The 15,100-nt window shown below is 40.7% G+C and overlaps 1 non-coding gene across 1 annotated transcript; it reads left to right on the forward strand.

Moving 5' to 3' along the window:
- Positions 1-14,643: 14,643 nt before the first annotated feature.
- On the forward strand, positions 14,644-14,751 carry LOC148580068 (small nucleolar RNA R71). Its single transcript, XR_015899178.1, has one exon. It is a non-coding gene; the product is annotated as a small nucleolar RNA R71 (small nucleolar RNA).
- Positions 14,752-15,100: the final 349 nt, after the last annotated feature.

Genomic DNA, 15,100 nt, shown 5'->3' on the forward strand with positions numbered 1-15,100 from the left:
CTCACATTTATTCAAAGAATTGGCATGATTTTGCAATTCTCCCTTGATTTGTGCTGAAATGTGAAAACATGCTTTTTAGGCCCTAAATTTGTGATTTTAATTCACTTTAATTCCATTCGATGCCTTGATGTGTTAGTTGAGTGATTTCAGATTTATAAGGCAAGTATTGGATGGAAGGAATGAAGAAAAATCATGCAAAGTGGGAGAACTCATGAAGAAATGAAGGAACCGTAAAGCTGTCAAGCCCGACCTCCTGGCACTCAATCGACCATAACTTGAGCTACAGAGGTCCAAATGAGACGATTCTAGTTGTGTTGGAATGTTAACATCTGGGAGTTCGAAATGGTATAAAATTTGCCATATTTTTCGTGACAGATAAGGGCGCTCACGCGCCATATATGCGCGCGCGCCGATGCAGCACGTGGGTCCACTTTAGTGAAATCGCCCCCAGCGATTTCTGAAGCATTTTGGGCCCAATCCAACCCATTTCTGATGCTATTGAACCCAAGGATTTAGGAGGGAATGAACCAAGGAGTCATAGTTTAGTTTTCATCATGTTTTAGGGTAGAATTCTAGAGAGAGAGGCTCTCTCCTCTCTCTAGATTTTAGGGTAGTTTAGGTTTAATTTTCTTAAATCCAACTTTTAATTCTTGTTTTAATTTAGTTTCTCCTTTTAATTTCTTGTTGCTACTACTCTATTCTTCTTAGTTCTCTTGTCAATTTTACTTTTTTGTTTCTTTTTATGTTCATGAGCCCTTTGTTGGATTTGGATCTTTTCTTTAATGAAATTTAATGTTTGATGTTCTTTTATTAATGATTTGAGTTGTTGATTTACTTTTCTTGCAATTGGTAGTTGGTAGATTTTATTATTCTTGCACATTTACCATGCTTTCCCTTTGTACCCACCAAGTGTTTGACAAATTCTTGGTTGGGCTTTAGAGTTGATTTTGAGCATTCTTGGCTTGGAAAGAGTAATTGGGCAATCTTGAGTCATGAAAACCCAACTTATATTGGTGATCTAGAGTTGTTAGCTAATATTATTTCCATTGACGCTAATCTTTTGCTAATTTAATTAGTAAGTTGATTAGGTCTTTTGGATTGAGATTAGCTAGTCTTATTAGACTTTCTCTCATGGAGGATAATATGATACCTTCTTCCAATGTTGGAGATGACGTAATAAGATAAATTCTTGTTATTATTGTGGTATGATTGATTAGTCTTGTTTGACTTTCTCCTTATTTGTTGGAGTTGACTAAATAAGATGAATTAATCGTTGCATGACTAGGATAGAAAGCCTATGATCTCAACACTTGCCATGAATGTCTCTCTTTATTACTTGCTTTCCTTAGTTACTTGTTTAAATTACTTTTCTTGCCGTTTATTTTCTTGCCCATTTATCAACCAAACCCCCCTTTACCCCTTCATAGCCAATAGTCATTCACTTCATTGCAATTCCTTGTGAGACTACCCGGAGTCTAAATACTTCGGTTAATTCTTATTTGGGGTTTGTACATGTGACAACTCAAGTTTTTTATGTGGGAATTGTTTGTTGGTTTGGAGCTATGCTTACAACGAAGTAATTCTTTTCTATAAATGATGAAAAACTATTGAAGAGGCTCAAGAGCTTATTGATATAGTTGCTAAAAATCAGCATCTGTATATAAGTAGTGGGTCCTTCATAAAAGAAAAAGCCGAAGCAGTATCTCCTGAACTTGGTCCTCCAGAACAAGTTGCTGAATTCAATCAACAATTGTGTTTTCTAACAAAACAGCTAGCAGAATTCAAGGAGATGCTACAAGACACTAAAAATGCTAATAAAAATATGGAAGCACAATTGAATCAGACAAAACAGCAATTATCAAAGTAGATAACAGAAGAGTGCCAGACAGTTTAATTAAGAAGTGGGAAAACATTAAATACCTCACTTCAGAGCAGCAGAAAGCCAAGAAAAGAACAACTGACAGAGGATGAGCAAAATATTATCCAAAATCCCTCTGAGGACAGTAAGAGCCCAGAAAGGAACAACTCTGGCGTTCAAACGCCAGAAACAGGCAAGGAGCTGGCGTCAAACGCCCAATGGAAGCTCAGTTCTGGCGTTCAAACGCCAGAAACAGGTAAGAAGTTGGCGTCCAACGCCAATCCAGCTTCCAACCCTGGCATTCAAATGCCAGTGAGGGATCAAACACACACAAGTGCTGATAGCAACCCCTCTAAAAAGGCTTCTCCAACCACCTCTGTAGGAAATAAACCTGCAGCAACTAAGGTTGAGGAATACAGAACCAAGATGCCTTATCCTCAAAAACTCTGCCAAGAAGAGCAGGATAAGCAATTTGCCCGCTTTGCAGACTATCTCAGGACTCTTGAAACAAAGATTCCGTTTGCAGAGGCACTTGAGCAAATACCCTCTTATGCCAAGTTCATGAAAGAGATCTTGAGTCATAAGAAGGATTGGAGAGAAACTAAAAGAGTTCTTCTCACTGAAGAATACAGTGTAGTCATTCTGAAAAGCTTCCCAGAAAAGCTTAAAGATCCCAGGAGCTTTATGATACCATGCATATTAGAGGGTAATTGCACCAAGACAGCTTTATGTGATCTTGGGGCAAGTATCAACCTAATACCTGCATCCACTATCAAAAAGCTTGGTTTAACTGAAGAAGTCAAACCAACCCGGACATGTCTCCAACTTGCTGATGGCTCCGTTAAATACCCATCAGGCGTGATTGAAGACATGATTGTCAGGGTTGGGCCATTCGCCTTTCCCACTGACTTTGTAGTGCTGGAAATGGAGGAGCACAAAAGTGCTACTCTCATTCTAGGAAGACCTTTCCTAACAACTGGACGAACTCTCATTGATGTCAAAAAGGGGGAAGTAACCCTGAGAGTCAATGAGGATGAGTTTAAGTTAAATGCTGTCAAAGCCATGCAGCATCCAGACACACCAAAAGACTGCATGAAAGTTGATCTTATTGACTCTTTGGTAGAGGGGATCAACATGGCTGAGAGTCTCAAATCAGAGCTAGAAAACATCTTTAAAGATGCCCAGCCTGATCTAGAGGATTCAGAGGAAATAAAAGAGCCTCTGAAAATTCCTCAGGAAGAAGAAAAACCTCCTAAACCCGAGCTCAAACCATTACCACCATCCCTGAAATATGCATTTCTGGGAGAAGGTGACACTTTTCTGGTGATCATAAACTCTGCTTTAAATCCACAGGAAGAGGAAGCACTACTTCAAGTGCTAAGGACACACAAGACAGCTCTTGGGTGGTCCATAAGTGATCTTAAGGGCATCAGCCCAGCAAGATGCAAGCACAAGATCCTATTGGAGGACAATGCTAAGCCAGTGGTTCAACCACAGAGGCGGCTAAATCCAGCCATGAAGGAAGTGGTGCAGAAAGAGGTCACCAAGTTACTGGAGACTAGGATTATTTATCCTATTTCTGATAGCCCCTGGGTAAGCCCTGTCCAAGTTGTTCCCAAGAAGGGAGGCATGACAGTGGTTCATAATAAAAAAATGAACTGGTTCCTACAAGAACAGTTACAGGGTGGCATATGTGTATTGACTACAGAAGGCTCAACACAGCCACCAGGAAGGATCACTTTCCTTTACCATTTATAGACCAGATGCTAGAGAGACTAGAAGGTCATGAATATTACTGCTTTTTGGATGGCTATTCAGGCTACAACCAAATTGCAGTAGATCCTCAAGACCAAGAGAAAATAGCATTCACATGTCCTTCTGGAGTGTTTGCCTACAGAAGAATGCCTTTTGGTCTGTGCAGTGCACTTGCAACCTTTCAGAGGTGCATACTCTCTATCTTCTCTGATATGGTAGAGAAATTCTTGGAAGTCTTCATGGATGACTTTTCGGTATTTGAAGACTCATTCAGCTCTTGCCTTGACCATTTAGCACTTGTTCTGAAAAGATGCCAAGAAACTAACCTAGTTTTAAACTGGGAAAAATGTCACTTTATGGTGACTGAAGGAATTGTCCTTGGGCATAAAATTTCAAACAAGAGAATAGAGGTGGATCAAGCTAAAGTGGAAGTAATTGAAAAATTACCACACCTGCCAATGTTAAGGCAATCAGAAGCTTTCTGGGGCATGCAGGATTCTATAGGAGGTTTACAAAGGATTTTTCAAAAATTACAAAACCTCTGAGCAATCTGCTAGCTGCTGACACACCATTTGTGTTTGACACAGAGTGTCTGCAGGCGTTTGAAACTCTGAAAGCTAAGCTGGTCACAACACCAGTTATTTATGCACCAGACTGGACATTACCATTTGAACTAATGTGTGATGTCAGTGACCATGCCATTGGTGTAGTACTAGGACAGAGGCATAACAAGCTTCCGCATGTCATTTATTATGCTAGCCGTGTTTTAAATGATGCCCAGAAAAATTACACAACCACAGAAAAAGAATTGCTTGCAATGGTTTATGCCATTGACAAGTTTAGATCATACTTAGTAGGATCAAAAGTGATTGTGTACACTGACCATGCTTCTCTTAAATATCTACTCATAAAGCAGGATTCAAAACCCAGGCTCATAAGATGGGTGTTGTTTCTGCAATAGTTTGATATAGAAATAAAAGACAGAAAAGGGACAGAGAACCAAGTGGCTGATCATCTGTCCCGGATAGAGCCAGTAGAAGGGACGTCCTTTCCCTCTATTGAGATCTCTGAAAACTTTCCGGATGGGCAACTGTTTGCCATTCAGGAAATACCATGGTTTGCAGACATTGCAAACTATAAAGCTGCAAGATTCATACCCAAGGAGTACAGCAGGCAACAAAAGAAAAAATTAATTACTGATGCAAAGTACTACTTGTGGGATGAACCCTATCTCTTTAAGAGATGTGCAGACGGAATAATCTGTAGGTGTATGCCTAGAGAAGAAGCACAGAAGATCTTATGGCATTGCCATGGGTCAAAATATGGAGGCCATTTCGGAGGTGAGTGAACAGCCACCAAGGTCCTCCAATGTGGCTTCTACTGGCCTACCCTCTATAGAGATTCCCGAGAGTTTGTACGTAACTGTGACAGTTGCCAGAGGGCTGATAATCTGCCTCATGGTTACGCCATACCTCAACAAGGAATCTTGGAGATTGAGTTGTTTGATGTATGGGGTATTGACTTCATGGGGCCTTTCCCACCATCATACTCAAACACATATATTCTGGTGGCAGTAGACTATGTATCTAAATGGGTAGAGGCAATTGCAACACCCACTAATGATACTAAGACAGTGCTGAAATTCCTCCAGAAACATATCTTCAGCAGGTTTGGTGTGCCTAGAGTACTAATCAGTGATGGGGGCACTCACTTCTTCAATAAACAGCTCTACTCTACTATGTTCCGATATGGAATTAGCCACAAAGTAGCAACTCCATATCATCCACAGACAAATTGGCAGGCTGAAGTCTCTAATAGAGAACTAAAAAGAATCCTGGAACGGACTGTAATTACCCGTAGAAGGGATTGGGCAAGAAGCTTGGATGAGGCTCTGTGGGCATACAGAACAGCATTCAAGACTCCTATAGGGACCTCTCCATACTAGCTTGTGTATGGTAAGGCATGTTATCTGTCCGTGGAACTGGAGCACAAGGCCTACTGGGCAACCAGATTCCTAAACTTTGATGCTAAATTAGCTGGAGAAAAAAGATTGCTCCAGCTGAATGAGCTAGAGGAATTCAGACTCACTGCTTTCAAAAATGCCAAGCTTTACAAAGAGAAAGCAAAAAGGTGGCATGACAGAAAGCTATCATCTAGAGTCTTTGAACCAGGACAGAAGGTTCTGCTGTTTAACTCTAGGCTCAGGCTATTCCCCGGGAAACTGAAATCCCGATGGAAGGGACCATATGTGATTACAAGTGTGTCACCATATGGCTATGTGGAGCTTCAAGACATTGATTCTAATAAGAAGTTCATTGTTAATGGACAGAGAATCAAGCATTAACTTGAAGGCAATGTTGAGCAAGAGTGCTCAAAGCTGAGGCTAGATTAAAAGCTCAGCAAGGTCCAGCTAAAGACAATAAAGAAGCTCTTGCTGGGAGGCAACCCAGCCATTAGCAAAGCCTATTTTTTTATTTTATTTATTTAAATAATAATTAAACAAGTTTAATATAAATAATCTTCAAGGTAAAGAATCAATTGCATAAGTTCACAGGGTTACAGAAGGATTCAGAGTACAAAACAGGAAGAAGGAGCTCACTGGCAAGAAAGTGCCAGTAAGAGGTATATTTGAGCATTAAACGCCCCAAAGAAGCATCTACTGGGTGTTTAACGCCAGTAATGATACCTTTCTGAGCATTAAACGCCAGAATAGGAGCCATTCTGGGCGTTTAACGCCACACTTACAGCATCCTGGGCGTTCAGAAAAATGCCCAGTGATGAAAGATTTCAACAGCTGGGTGTTAAACGCCCAAAAGAGGCTACAGATGGGCGTTAAACGCCCAAAACAAGCAGCAGTTGGGCGTTTAACGCCAGGATTATGGAGGGGAGGAAGTTTTTGTTCCCAACTTGATTTTTTTCAAATTTTCATATTTCCATCCATACTTTCTTGCATAAACATGTTCCCATACTTTCATTTTTCAAACTCTTTCCCAAAAATATTAAAAATATCTTAATCCTAAAATTAAATCTTCCTCAATTCTTCTTCAACTTCTTTTCAAATCTTTTTCAAAACAAATCTTTCTTTTTCAAATCTTTTCAACTCATCAATATCTTTTTCAAATATTCACAATATCTTTTTTAAAAAACAAATCTATCTTTTTCAAATATCTTTCATATCTTTTCAATCTTAAATTATATCTTTTTTTCCTATCATACTTATCTTTTACAAATCACATTTTCTATCATATCTTTTTCAAAAATTTTCGAAAAAAAAACCCACCCCCTTCCCTTTAAATCCTCGTTCGGCCTCCCTCCTCTCCTCCATAATTCGAACTTGGCTCTCTCTATATCCCTCTCCTTTCCTTTCTTTTGTTTGAGGACAAGCAAACCTCTAAGTTTGGTGTGTTTATCCGTGATCACTAAGCCAACACCCACCAAGATCATGGCTCCTAAGGGAAAACAAACCACCTTAAGAGGCAAGAAAGAGAATATTCCGAAACCACTTTGGAATCAAGGGAAGTTCTTAACCAAAGAACATTCAGACTATTACTACAAAATAATGGGTCTAAGGTCAGTGATCCCGGAAGTTAAATTCGATCTGAAAGAAGACGAATATCCGGAGATCCAAGAGCAAATTCGAAACAGGAGCTGGGAAATCCTAGCTAATCCTGAGACAAAGGTGGGAAGAAACATGGTTCAGGAATTCTACTCTAATCTGTGGCAGAGAGACAGGCAGAGAATAGCTGAAACCGCATTCTATGACTATCGAACTCTAGTCAGAGGGAAGATTGTTCACCTCCACCCTGACAAAATAAGAGAGATCTTCAAGCTGCCTCAACTGCAAGATGACCCAGACTCCTTTAATAGGAGAATGATGAGACCAAATAAGAGCTTGGACAAAATTCTAGAGGACATATGCCTCCCTGGAGCCCAATGGACAACCAACACAAAGGGTGTCCCAAACTAACTCAAGAGAGGAGATCTCAAACCAGTCGCCAGAGGCTGGCTGGACTTCATTGGGCACTCTATACTGCCCACCAGCAAACGCTCTGAAGTCACCATCAAAAGAGCATTGATGATTCATTGCATTATGTTGGGAAAAGAAGTGGAAGTTCATCAGCTGATTTCTTGTGAGCTTTACACAATTGCAAACAAGAACTCCAAAGATGCCAGATTGGCTTATCCAAGCTTAATCTCTCTGATATGTAAAGATGCTGCGGTAAAGATGGGAGTAGATGAGTATATCTCAGTTGAGCAACCAATCACCAAAAAGTCAATGGAAGGACAACAAGTGCAGGACGACCCCATCAAGAGGAGAGCACAGGAGTTCCTCCCAGAAATCCCTCAAATTGAATACTGGGGGAGTGGTGCACGAAATTGTGATCTCTGATAATGGCTCCAAAAACTTGGTGCTCTAATCTCAATTCATAATTTGTCACAACTTCGATACAACTAACCAGCAAGTGCACTGGGTCGTCCAAGTAATAAACCTTACGTGAGTAAGGGTCGATCCCACGGAGATTGTTGGTATGAAGCAAGCTATGGTCACCTTGTAAATCTCTGTTAGGCGGATATAAAATAATTATGGAGTTTTCGAAAAAGGATAATATAATAAAATAAGGATAGAAATACTTATGTAAATCATTGGTGAGAATTTCAGATAAGCGCATAGAGATGCTTTCGTTCCTCTGAACCTCTGCTTTCCTGCTGTCTTCATCCAATCAGTCTTACTCATTTCTATGGCTGGCTTTTTGTAAGGATGTCACCGGTGCCAATGGCTACTTTCAATCCTCTCGAGAAAATGGTCCAAATGCTCTGTCACAGCACGGCTAATTGTCTGGAGGCATCACCCTTGTCGATGGTTGCATCCTATTCCTCTCTGTGAAAATGGTCCGATGCACTGTCACTGCATGGCTAATCATCTTTGAGGCTCTCGATCATACTGGAATAGAATTTACTATCCTTTTGCGTCTGTCACTATGCCCAGCACTTGCGAGTTTGAAGTTCGTCACAGTCATTCAATCCCAGAGTCCTACTCGGAATACCACGGACAAGGTTTAGACTTTCCAGACTCTCATGAATGCCGCCATCAATCTAGCTTATACCTCGAAGATTCTGATTAAGTGATCTAAGAGATACTCATTCAATCTAATGTAAAACGGAAGTGGTTGTCAGGCACGCGTTCATAGGGAATGATGATGATTGTCACGTTCATCACATTCAGGTTGAAGTGCAAATGAATATCTTAGAAGCGAAATAAGATGAATTGAATAGAAAACAGTAGTACTTTGCATTAATCTTTGAGGAACAGCAGAGCTCCACACCTTAATCTATGGAGTGCAGAAACCCTACCGTATGAAAATACATAAGTCATAATAGAGGGTAAGCATGGCCGAGTGGCCAGCCTCCCATGGAGGTCTAGAGATCTAAAAATGATCAAAATATGTCTAATACAATAGTAAAAAGTTCTATTTATAATAAACTAGCTACTAGGGTTTACAAAAGTAAGTAATTGATGCATAAATCCACTTCCGGGGCCCACTTGGTGTGTGCTTGGGCTGAGCTTGAAGTCTACACGTGGAGAGGTCATTCTTGGAGTTGAACGCCAGCTTTTGTGCCATTTTGGGCGTTGAACTCCACTTTGCAACTTGTTTTTGGCGCTGGACAACAGAATTGGGCAGAGAGCTGGCGTTGAACGCCAGTTTGCATCATCTAAACTTAGGCAAAGTATAGACAATTATATATTGCTGGAAATCCCTGGATGTCTACTTTTCAACGCAATTGGAACCGCACCATTTTGAGTTTTGTAGCTCCAGAAAATCCATTTTGCGTGCAGGGAGGTCAGAATCCAACAGCATCAGCAGTCCTTCTTCAACCTCTGAATCTGATTTTTGCTCAAGTCCCTCAATTTCAGCCAAAAAATACCTGAAATTATAGAAAAACACACAAACTCATAGTAAAGTCCAGAAATGTGAATTTAACATAAAAACTAATGAAAACATCCCTAAAAGTAACTAGATTCTACTAAAAACATACTAAAAATAATGCCAAAAAGCGTATAAATTATCCGCTCATCACAACACCAAACATAAATTGTTGCTTGTCCCCAAGCAACTAAAAATCAAATAGGATAAAAAGAAGAGAATATATTATAAATTCCAAACTATCAATGAAACATAGCTTCAATCAGATGAGCGGGACTTGTAGCTTTTTGCCTCTTGAATAGTTTTGGCATCTCACTTTATCCATTGAGGTTCAGAATGATTGGCATCTATAGGAATTCAGAGTTCAAATAGTGTTATTGATTGTCCTAGTTCAGTATGATGATTCTTGAACACAGCTATTTTATGAGTCTTGGCCGTGGCCCTAAGCACTTTGTTTTCCAGTATTACCACCGGATACATAAATGCCACAGACATATAATTGGGTGAACCTTTTCAGATTGTGACTCAGCTTTGCTAAAGTCCCCAATTAGAGGTGTCCAGGGTTCTTAAGCACACTCTTTTTTTGCTTTGGACCTTGACTTTAACCGCTCAGTCTCAAGTTTTCACTTGACACCTTCACGCCACAAGCACATGGTTAGAGACAGCTTGGTTTACCCGCTTAGGCCAGAATTTTATTCCTTTAGGCCCTCCTATCCACTGATGCTCAAAGCCTTGGGATCCTTTTTATTACCCTTGCCTTTTGGTTTTAAGGGTTATTGGCTTTTTGCTCTTGCCTCTTGGTTTTAAGAGCTTTTGGCTTTTTCTGCTTGCTTTTTCTTTTTTCTTTCTATTTTTTTTTTTGCTATTTTTTTTTCTTTTTTTTTTCTGCAAGCTTTGTTCTTTTTTGCTTTTTCTTACTTCAAGAATCATTTTTATGATTTTTCAGATTATCAAATAACATGTCTCCTTGTCATCATTCTTTCAAGAGCCAACATATTTAACATTCTTAAACAACAACTTCAAAAGACATATGCACTATTCAAGCATTCACTCAGAAAACAAGAAGCATTGTCACCACATCAATATAATTAAACTAAGTTCAAGGATAAATTCGAAACTCATGTACTTCTTGTTCTTTTGAATTAAAACATTTTTCATTTAAGAGAGGTGATGGATTCATAGGACATTCATAACTTTAAGACATAGTTACTACTACTAATGATCATGTAATAAGACACAAACATAGATAAGCACTTAACATAGAGAAAACGAAAAACAGGGAATGTAAGAACAAGGAATGAGTCCACCTTAGTGATGGTGATGTTTCCTTCTTGAGGAACCAATGATGTCCTTGAGCTCTTCTATGTCTCTTCCTTGTCTTTGTTGCTCCTCCCTCATTGCTTTTTGATCTTCTCTTATTTTATGAAGGATGATGGAGTGCTCTTGATGTTCCACCCTTAGTTGTCCCATGTTGGAACTTAATTCTCCTAGGGAGGTGTTGATTTGCTCCCAATAGTTTTGTGGAGGAAAATTCATTTGAGGCATCTCTGGGATCTCATGGTGATGAGCTTCCTGCGCCTCTTGAGTTCCATGAATGGGCTCTCTTGCTTGCTCCATCTTTTTCTTAGTGATGGGCTTCTCTTCCTCAATGTGAATGTCTCCTTCTATGAAAGCTCCAGCTGAGTAACATAGATGGCAGATAAGATGAAGGAAAGCTAGCCTTGCCCCAGGGGAGGGCTTTTTGGCTATTTTGTAGAGTTCAAGGGAGACGACTTCATGAACTTCTACTTCCTCTCCAATCATGATGCTATGGATCATGATGGCCCGATCCACAGTAACTTCAGATCGGTTGCTGGTGGGGATGATGGAGCGTTGGATGAACTCCAACCATCCTCTAGCCACAGGCTTGAGGTCCAGTCTTCTCAGTTGAACCGGCTTGCCTTTGGAGTCAATCTTCCATTGAGCTCCTTCCATACATATGTCCATGAGGACTTGGTCCAACCTTTGATTAAAGTTAACCCTTCTAGTGTAGGGGCGTTCATCTCCTTGCATCATAGGCAAGTTAAACGCCAACCTCACATTCTCCGGGCTAAAATCTAAGTATTTCCCCCGAACCATTGTAACATAATTCTTTGGATTCGGGTTCTTACTTTGATCATGGTTCCTAGTGATCCATGCATTGGCATAGAACTCTTGAACCATTAGGATGCCGACTTGTTGGATGGAGTTTGTTAGAACTTCCCAACCTCTTCTTTGGATTTCATGTCGGATCTCCAGATACTAATTTCTCTTGAGTTTGAAAGGGACCTCAGGGATCACCTTCTTGGCCACAACATCATAGAAGTGGTCTTGATGAGCTTTGGAGATGAATCTTTCCATCTCCCATGACTCGGAGGTGGAAGCTTTTGTCTTCCCTTTTCCTTTTCTAGAGGATTCTCCGGTCTTAGGTGCCATCAATGGTAATGGAAAAACAAAAAGCTTATGCTTTTACCACACCAAACTTAGAATTTTGCTCGCCCTTGAGCAAGAGAGGAAAGAATAGATGAAGAAGAAGAAGAAAATATGGAGAGGAGGGGGGTGTGTTTCGGCCAAGAAGAGAAAAGAGGGTTGTGTTGTGTGAAAATGAGGAAGAATGGAGGGTTATATATAGGGAAGGGAGGGGGGTAAGTTCGGCCATTTAAGGTGGGTTTGGATGGGAAATTGATTTTGAATTTTGAAGGTAGGTGGGGTTTATAAGGTAGGTTTATGGGGAAGAGTGGATGGATATGAGTGGTGAAGAGGTGATGGAGAAGAGAGATTGAGGTGATTGGTGAAGGGTTTTGGGGAAGAGTGTTTATGGGATTGTGTGAAAGAGGGGTGAAAAAAAGTGAGTGGAGGTAGGTGGGGATCCTGTGGGGTCCACAGATCCTGAGGTGTTCAAGGATTTACAACCTTGCACCAAATTAGGCATGAAAAATGCCCTTGCACACAACTCTGGGCGTTCAGCGCCAGATTGGTGCTTGTTCTGGGTGTTGAACGCCCATTTGTTGCCCATTTCTGGCGTTGAACGCCAGAACCATGCTTGTTCTGGGCGTTCAGCGCCAGCTCTTCTCCAGGGTGCATTTCTGGCTTTCAAACGCCCAGATGCTGCCCATTTCTGGTGTTCAACGCCAGAACCATGCTCTGTTCTGGCGTTGAACGCCCAAAACATGCTTCTTACTGGCGTTTAAACGCCAGTAAGGTCTTCCTCCAGGGTGTGATTTTTCTTCTGCTGTTTTTGATTCCGTTTTCAATTTTTATATTTATTTTGTGACTCCACATGATCATGAACCTAATAAAACATGAAAGACAATGAAAATTAGATAAATAGACATTGGGTTGCCTCCCAACAAGCGCTTCATTAATGTCAATAGCTTGACAGTGGGCTCTCATGGAGCCTCACAGATGTGCAGAGCTTTGCTGAGACCTCCCAACACCAAACTTAGAGTTTGGATATGGGGGTTTGACACCAAACTTAGAGTTTGGTTGTGGCCTCCTAACACCAAACTTAGAGTTTGACTGTGGGGGCTTTGGTTGACTCTGCTTTGAGAGAAGCTTTTTATGCTTCCTCTCCATGGATGCAGAGAGAGATCCTTGAGTTGTAAACACAAGGTTGTCCTCATTCAATTGAAGGATCAATTCTCCTCTGTCCACATCAATCACAGCTCTTGCTGTGGCTAGGAAAGGTCTTCCTAGGATGATGGATTCATCCTCTTTCTTTCTATTATCTAGGACTATGAAATCAGCAGGGATGTAAAGGCCTTCCACCTTTACTAACACATCCTCTACTTGTCCATAAGCCTATTTTCTTGAGTTGTCTGCCATCTCTAATGAGATTTTAGCAGCTTGCACCCCATAGATTCCCAGTTTCTCTATTACAGAGAGAGGCATGAGGTTTATCCCTGAACCAAGGTCACACAGAGCCTTAAAGATCATGGTGCCTATGGTACAAGGTATTAAGAACTTTCCAGGATCCTGTTTCTTCTGAGGCAATGTCAGTTGATCCAGATCACTTAGTTCATTGGTGAACAAGGAAGGTTCATTTTCCCAAGTATCAATGCCAAATAATTTGGCATTCAGCTTCATGATTGCACCAAGGAACTTGGCAGCTTACTCTTCAGTAACATCCTCATTCTCTTCAGAAGAGGAATACTCATTAGAGCTCATGAATGGCATAAGGAGGTTCAATGGAATCTCTATGGTCTCTAGGTGAGTCTCAGATTCCTTTGGTTCCTCAGAGGGAAACTCCTTATTGATCACTGGACGTCCCAGGAGGTCTTCCTCCTTGGTATTCACGTCCTCTCCTTCCCTTACAGGTTCGGCCATGGTGGTTATGTCAATGGCCTTGCACTCTCCTTTTGGATTTTCTCCTGTATTGCTTGGGAGAGTACTAGGAGGGATTTCAGTGATCCTTTTACTCAGCTGGCCCACTTGTGCTTCCAAATTTCTAATGGAAGACCTTGTTTCATTCATGAAACTTATAGTGGCCTTGGACAGATCAGAGACTAAGTTTGCTAGATTAGAAGTATTTTGTTTAGAGTTCTCTGTCAGTTGCTGAGTGGATGATGGAGAAGGTTTACTATTGTTAAACCTGTATCTTCCACCATTATTAAAGCCTTGTTGAGGCTTTTGTTGATCCTTCCATGAGAGATTTCGATGATTTTTCTATGATGGATTATAGGTGTTTCCATAAGTTTCACCTAAGTAATTCACCTCTGCTATTGTAGGGTTTTCAGGATCATAAGCTTCTTCTTCAGAAGATGCCTCTTGAGTAGTGTTGGATGCAGCTTGCATTCCATTCAGACTCTGAGAAATCATATTGACTTGCTGAGTCAATATTTTGTTCTGAGCCAATATGGCATTCAGAGTATCAATTTCAAGAACTCCCTTCTTCATAGGCGTCCCATTATTCACAGGATTCCTCTCAGAAGTGTACATGAACTGGTTATTAGCAACCATGTCAATGAGTTCTTGAGCTTCTGCAGGCGTTTTCTTTAGGTGAATGGATCCACCTGCAGAAGTATCCAATGACATCTTTGATAGCTCAGATAAACCATCATAGAATATATCTAGGATGGTCCATTCTGAAAGCGTGTCAGAAGGACACTTTTTGGTCAGTTGCTTGTATCTCTCCCAAGCTTCATAGAGGGATTCACCTTCCTTCTATCTGAAGGTCTGAACATCCACTCTAAGCTTGCTCAGCTTTTGAGGAGGAAAGAACTTGGCTAAGAAAGCCGTGACCAGCTTATCCCAAGAGTTCAGGCTATCTCTGGGTTGAGAGTGCAACCACACTCTAGCTCTGTCTCTTACAACAAAAGGGAAAAGCATGAGCCTGTAGACTTCAGGATCTACTCCATTAGTCTTAACAGTATCACAGATCTGCAAGAATTCAGTTAAGAACTGAAAAGGATCTTTAGATGGAAGTCCATGAAACTTGCAGTTCTGCTGCATCAGAGAAACTAGCTGAGGTTTCAGCTCAAAATTGTTTGCTCCAATGGCAGGAATGGAGATGCTTCTTCCATGTAAATTGGAATTAGGTGCAGTA

This window comes from Arachis ipaensis, chromosome B10 (genome assembly GCF_059453495.1).
Source record: "Arachis ipaensis isolate K30076 ecotype BB chromosome B10, ASM5945349v1, whole genome shotgun sequence".
In the NCBI taxonomy this organism is placed as follows: domain Eukaryota; kingdom Viridiplantae; phylum Streptophyta; class Magnoliopsida; order Fabales; family Fabaceae; genus Arachis; species Arachis ipaensis.